The sequence below is a fragment of the Ambystoma mexicanum genome, chromosome 7q (genome assembly GCF_040938575.1).
Source record: "Ambystoma mexicanum isolate Mex_15411 chromosome 7q, UKY_AmexF1_1, whole genome shotgun sequence".
Taxonomy (NCBI): Eukaryota; Metazoa; Chordata; class Amphibia; order Caudata; family Ambystomatidae; genus Ambystoma; species Ambystoma mexicanum.
Window position 1 is genome coordinate 503,857,810 of NC_090941.1, and position 6,000 is coordinate 503,863,809.

Here is a 6,000-nt window from a genome sequence, read left to right on the forward strand (position 1 = left end):
GGTTCGCAACATCGACCCCTGTGGTCCCAGTTGCAACCCCTGAGATCTCTTATTTTTTCAATATAAATGGATGCTCCGCGTTTGGCAGACACTGCTCTATGGATCACACAACGGCCTGCACACGGTGTGATTTATAGAGCAGCATGTCTTTTTATTTCCCGCATGGACGCAGGTACGTTTCCTGCTCCAAGATGGAGCTCAGTAATACGGATGGTCCATTTCTTTAGTCATTGGCCGTGATGGTGTTTGGTGTCTAGGCCATCTTTTATTTCTACTGGCTCATGCCACAGATGAGAAGCCTGTGCGTCGAGATCGTCTAAGAAGGTGACGGGTAGCCAGTTTACAGCTCGCTGGGATATAACGAGAACCATATTTATTTAGTATTGAAGCAGAAAACCTGCAGGAATCAATGCTCTCGCGGCAGCTGCAAAGCAGCATTTCCGGCAACTCGCAACCTTTCCCCGCACAGAACCCGCGAGAAACAATGCAAACATGCAGTGCCCTCCTAGCAGAGGGAGAACAGTGCACAATCGAGACATGATCCTCTACGCGCTTTCTTCTCTGAAGAAAGTCGATTTTGCTGGATACCTCACATGAGCGTCTTTCTAGATTGGAAGAGCATGCTTGTTAAAATGCTAGCTCAAAGCACTAACATGTATTAGCCATGGCACTTAAAAGATTCATAGCCAACTTAATGCAGTTGTGCTATAAACCGTGCATGTAAAGTGCCTTGGTAAGTCACAAACGAGTACATACTATATAGAAGTAACCAACCAAGTGTATTTCAAAATGTAGCAGACACCGTTTCACAGCAAGCACCTATTTGTCTTTTCGTTTTGTCTCGTCTTGTTTGAGGCCTCACGCCGTAGCGTTCATGGATGCGCATTATAAATAAAATAAAGTAAACTATTACAGACATGCGTTAAACAGTAATAGTATGCCTGTACACAACACACTGCATGGGTAGCGACTAGTTCCCATCCGAGAAAAGGACCATAGCAACAGCCCGCCCCTCTTCTTCACGTGACTCTGATGTCATCCGTGTGATTTCCGGAGCAGTGAATCGCTTCCGGAGCACGTTCAGTGAGCGGGCCGGGGCTGAGCAGGCATTATGAACGCTCTTACTGCCGGTGCAAGTGCAACTGGACCCTGCCAGCCTTTTGCTTGCAGCGTTTGGGGTGGGCATTTTCATTGGGACGGCGGGAATGTTTCTACAAGACCCTGGAGCGTCCTGAGCGGCAAGGCTCTAGCTGCCAGATTGCAATTTTCTTCCGGATACCGTGAATGTTCCTGCAAGACACCCGATTTAGACAGGGGAGCGGGAAATTACATGTACTTTAAAAATCATGCTCATCTATTCAACATGAAAGGTATGGAGGGCTAAGAAAAGGAACAGGGAGACAGTGTATGATGGTGTTTAACTGATCAACGGGGACTAATGGAGTGATTTAATGTTTCATGAGGGTGTGATTATAAGAATGGGTGGTTTTAGAGGGGGTTGGCTGGGGCTATCTGCGTGTGATTCGGGATTGGCACACAGGTATCTGTTGCAAGGGGGAAGGGGCATCTTGCTATTCGGAGGGAGGATAGGGCATCTTGGTGGGGTCTGAATGGTTGGATAGGGGCATGATGGTGTGGGGATGGGGCACATTAGTGTGGATCTGGAGAAAGGAGGCACATTGGTGTGGGTCTGGGGGAGGGATAGGACATAGTGGTGTGGCTCTGGGGGATGGATAGGGACAGTGGTGTGGGTTTGGGGGGAGGGTTGTGGTACATTGGTGTGGATCTGGGCAGAGGGATGGTGCACATGGGTGTGTTTCTGGAGGGAAAGATGGGGCACAGTGGGTCTGGAGGGTGGCATGGGTCATCTAAGTGTGGGGTGGGAAGTGGGATGGGGCATCTTGGTGTGGGTCTGGAGGGAGGTGGTGGGGGCACATTGGTGTGGATCTGGGCGGAGGGATGGTGCACATGGGTGTGTTTCTGGAGGGAGAGATGGGGCACAGTGGGTCTGTAGGATGGCATGGGTCATCTAGCTGTGGGTTAGGCAGTTGGAAGGGGCACATTGGTGGGGCTCTGGAGGGAGCTGATGGGGCACATTGGTGGGGCTCTGGAGGGAGGTGATGGGGCACATTGGTGTGGCTCTGGGCGGAGGGATGGTGTGTTTCTGAAGGGGGAGATGGGGCACAGTGGGTCTGGAGGGTGGCATGGGTTATCTAGGTGTGGGTTGGGAAGTGAGACAGGGCATCTTGGTGTACCTCTGGAGTGAGGTGGTGGGGCACATTGGTGTGGTTTTGATGGTAGGGACGGGGACATTGGTCTGGGGAGAGATGGCCGCATATTGGTGTGGGTCTGGAAGGAGGGGATGGGGGCATACTAGGATGGGTGGTTTTAGAGGGGTTTGGCTGGGGCTATCTGCACGTGATTCAGGATCGGCACATGGGCATCTGATGCAAGGGGAAGGAGCATCTTGCTATGTGGAGGGAGGACGGGGCATTAAGGTATTGCTCTTGAGGAAGGGATGGGGCATCTTGGTGTGGTTCTGAGAGGGAGTGATGGGCATATTGGTGTGGGTCTGAGAGGAAGGGATGGTGCACATGGGTGTGGGGGGAGGGTTGGGGACATTGCTGTTGGTATGAAGGGAGGCATAGGACTCATTGGTGTGCATCTGGAGGGAGGGATGGGGCACATTGGTGTGGGTTCGGAGGGAGGGATTGCGGCTCATTGGTCAGAGGACGGATGGGGCATCTTTCTGTGTGGAGGGAGCATGGGCCATCACGGTAGGGGTCTTGAGGAAGGGATTGGGCATCTTGGAGTCTGGAACGGAGGGGGCATTGTTGATCTGGAATGGAGGGACAGGGCATATGATGGGGGCATGTCAGGGAATGGTGGAGCATGTGGGTCAGGGCTGGAGCACTCTGGTGGAAAGGAAGGGGGTATCTGGGTGTGGATGGGGTATGTTTGTCTTGAGAGAAGGATGTTGGTTTATTGGAGTGGTGGGAGCATGTGTGTGTCGAAGGGATGGGGTAAACGGGTGTGGGTATAGAGAGAGAGGGCGAATGGCGCAGTGTGAGTCTGGAGGTAGAGGTGAAGCATATGGGTGTGTCTCTGAGGGGTGGAGCATCTTGGTGTAGGTATGGAGGGACGGATGTTGGTGTCTTTGTGTAGGTTTTGATGGAGGGGTGGTGGCATGTGGGTCGGGAGGGAGGTGTCATTTGAATCTGGAACATGCGTTTGGAAGGAGAAATGGGGCATTTGAGTGTGAATGTTATCTGCTTGTGGGTGGGGGCATGAAGGATCATTAACAGTGGAGCAGCGGGAGGGAGAGCCGTGGGCCCGACCTTGGTTGCATCCCAGACATGCACACCTACAGCCCGGGGCATCTCTCGCAGAACGGTCCGGTGAGTGTGGTCCACCAAGCTCCAGGGAGTGGGGATTCCCTTCCACGGGAGAGGGGTCCGCGACCCAGCAGATGGCCAGGGATGCCTGGCAGGGTTGGGTTAACCTGCTGGGGATGTCCCCAACCATGCAGCCCCCTCTCCTTACTCAGCCCACCTCTGTGCTGGCGGGGGGCGCGCACTACTCTCTCTGACCTGCCAGCAGGTGCGCACACCCCGATCAGCAGGGAGGCCCCGAGTGGGGGCAGCCTGGAGCCGAGGGGAACCCGACTGCTCTCGAGGGGCACCTCCCCAGGCAGACAGGGGCCCGGCACGCCAGGCATGAGCCCTGAGCCATGGTGCAGCTGGCTTACTCAACGGTGGACGCCAAGGTTCCAGCCGCCCACATCTGTGGTCGAGCGATGGCCTGGCCCGCTAGCACAGTGGATGATCTTCCCTCTTGCCCAGGTACCTGGAGTTGGGCCCTATGCGGCTGGGCTGGTGTTTGAAGACTCTAGCGGTCCCACACAACCCCCTGTCTGTGCTGTCTCTGGCCCACCTCGCTGTCCATATCCCAGCCACCTCAAAAAGGGAAGCGGAAAGGAGGAATGGATGGGGCCGGATGGGCAGGTGGCGAAGTGGCCTACCTCTATCCCCCTGGGAAGCGCTGTGCTGCAGCAGGTGGCGATCAGGCTTCCCAGGCGGAGCACCTGTATTTTTTTCTTTTAAACCACAATGGTTTCGGCCTAGCTAGACAGGGCGCTGGACTGTCCCGCCACAGGTGGCGCTGCCTCCCCGACCTCTCCTGCACAGGCAGGGTCAGGCCGACGTCTAGAACAAAAAAGAAGTTGCATGCGACTCTTGGCGGTGGATCACTCGACTTGTGCATCGATGAGGAACGCAGCTAGCTGCGAGAATTAGTGTGACACACTGATCAACACTTCGAATGCACCAGGTGGCCCTGGGTTTTTCCCGGGGCTACGCCTGTGAGGGTTGCTTGTACATCAATCGCCCCAGGGTTTCCTCCCAGGGGCATGGCTGGGGCTGTCACAGGGACCCCATTCCATTCGTCCCCCTAAGGTCAGACCCCGATCAGCACCGTCGCTGGATCCTTGGATATGGCACGCCAGCTCATTGCCAACGCGTACTTGCCTCCCCAGTTTCTCCACCTCATGCTGGTTTCGGGGGGGCCGGGTGGCCGGCGCGCCCCGGATGTGGTGGCGGCAGCAGCAGGCTTTAAAAAATCCCGGCGCAACTTTACCCTACCCCGGGGCATCTGGCCGTGCCGTGTGTGGCTGTCTTTGTTGTCCCATGGCTGCCGGCGCAGGATGACCATGGAGCGCGGACCTCGTGACCATGTGGGCTTCTGTCGCAGATTGGGACAGAGCACACTCGCCTGCGCCAGAGGCACAGGGCTGGGGCAACCCCCCGTACAGGCCTAAGGCCAGCTGCCCTGAGCTTTGTGCTCCCCGACCACGGCCTCCAATTAGATGTGGTGACCTTCTGAATTTAAGCATATTACTAAGCAGAGGAAAAGAAACTAACCAGGATTCCCTCCGTAACAGCCAGTGAAAAGGGAAGAGCCCAGCGCCGAATCCCCATTCAGCGGCAGGCCTGGGAAATGTGGCGTACAGAAGACCGACTACCTGGCATTGCACAGGGGGCTCAAGTCCTTTTGATTGAGTCTCACCACGCCGATGGTGTTAGGCCGATAGCGGCCTCTTTCATACCGGGATCAGGTCTTCTTGGAGTCCGGTTGCTTGGGAATGCAGCTCAAAGCATGTGGTAAACTCTGTCTAAGGCTAAATACGGGCGCGAGACTGATGGCCAACAAGTACCGTAAGGGAAAGTTGAAGAGAAGTTTGAAGAGAGAGTTCAAGAGGGCGTGAAACAGTTGAGGTAAACTGGTGGGGTCTGTGCAGTCCGCTCACAGGATTCAACACGGCAGCCAGGTTGGTCACCTGGAACGGGGGAGGCCCTTGCGGGTCTGCGGCCCGGGCACATGCAGCCCCAGCAGGGCGCATTTCCTCTATAGCGGTGCACCACGACTGGCTGGGAAGGCCCCAGGGGGCAGGTGGCTCTCTGCTCCAGCAGAGAGTGTTACAGCCCCCTGACAGCAGTTTTGCTGTGTCCATGGGGCTGAGGGAGATAGACCGCCAACGTGCCCTTATCCGGCAACCATCCTGGCCCTTCTTGGGGGTCGCTAGAGTGGCGACGGGAGACAGGGCTCCTGATGAGACTGTGGTGGACTGCCCTCAATACGCCCCACCACGTTGCGCTGCCGGGCGGGGAGGCCCACAAAGGGCGCCAGGGGTCTGAGGTGATGTCGGTGAAACACTGACCAAGGAGTATAACACGTGCCCGAGTCATACGGCCGAATTAAACCCTGTGATGTAATGTTGAGGGCCGGTGCTCGCCGATTGCAGTGGCATCCTGTTACGGTGGGACCTCGACCGACCCGTCTCGCCCGCTCCGTCAGAGAGATGGTGGCAGTCCATAGTAGTCCTGATGTGTAAATTGGTCACCCGACCTGGGTATAGGGGCAAAAGACTAATCGACCGATATAGTAGCTGGTTCTCTCCGAAGTTTCGCTCAGGATAGCTGGCGCACGGAAACCCCAGTTTTA

At 55.9% G+C, this 6,000-nt stretch overlaps 1 protein-coding gene and 1 pseudogene across 3 annotated transcripts in view; one reads left to right on the forward strand and one right to left on the reverse strand.

The window, feature by feature from the left end:
* Nucleotides 1-6,000, reverse strand: part of RB1 (RB transcriptional corepressor 1) — a 2,466,185-nt gene that overhangs the window by 1,176,725 nt on the left and 1,283,460 nt on the right. The window lies entirely within an intron of this gene.
* Nucleotides 4,851-6,000, forward strand: part of LOC138529055 (28S ribosomal RNA) — a 3,641-nt pseudogene continuing 2,491 nt past the window's right edge.